At 37.3% G+C, this 664-nt stretch overlaps 1 pseudogene; it reads left to right on the top strand.

The window, feature by feature from the left end:
- Nucleotides 1-216: 216 nt before the first annotated feature.
- Nucleotides 217-314, top strand: LOC132267899 (small nucleolar RNA R71; annotated as a pseudogene).
- The last annotated feature ends 350 nt before the right edge of the window (nucleotides 315-664 follow it).

The raw sequence follows: 664 nt of genomic DNA, 5'->3' as shown, positions 1-664 counted from the left end.
ACTTGATATAAGCCAACATTCTTCCTTTCACCTAGATTTCTACTATTTTTAGAGGATAAAGATCTATGCATTGAATTCTCACTCATGCTTTCATACAATTGCCACACATCATCCTCATGCTTGTCAAGATGAGAACCACCCATAGATGCATCAACCATACCCTTGTGACTATCCGATAAACTTTCAAAGAAATATTGAACTAATTGCCACTTAGGTATGTCATGATGTGGGCATTTCCTAAGCAAATCATTAAATCTTTCCCATGCCTCATGAAACATTTCCCCATCCCCTTGAGAAAATTCACGAATGGAAGTTCTCATAGCTTTGGTCTTAGAAACCGGATAGTACTTCTTTAAGAACTCTTGTGGCATTTCTGCCCAAGAAGTTATCGAAAAAGGCCTAAGATTGTTGAACCAATATTTTGCCTAGTCTTTAAGGGTGAAAGGAAAAAGTTTAAGTCTTAAAACCTCTTCCGGCATGTCCGTGTATTTCACGGTGGAACACACTTTAAAAAACTCATCCAAATGCTTATAAGGTTCTTCACTTGGAAGTCCATGATAGTTGAAAAGCATTTGAATGGTTTGCGGTTTAATCTCATAGTGATGTGCTCTAAATGGGGGCAATTGAATGCAAGTGGGTACATTATATTCATTAGGCACATAAT

Source organism: Cornus florida, unplaced genomic scaffold (genome assembly GCF_030987335.1).
Source record: "Cornus florida cultivar Cherokee Brave unplaced genomic scaffold, ASM3098733v1 CherokeeBrave_3.0.0_Hap2_Chr07, whole genome shotgun sequence".
NCBI lineage: Eukaryota > Viridiplantae > Streptophyta > Magnoliopsida > Cornales > Cornaceae > Cornus > Cornus florida.
Note: the sequence above shows the minus strand (reverse complement) of the source record. Positions and strands in the feature narration are given on the sequence as shown.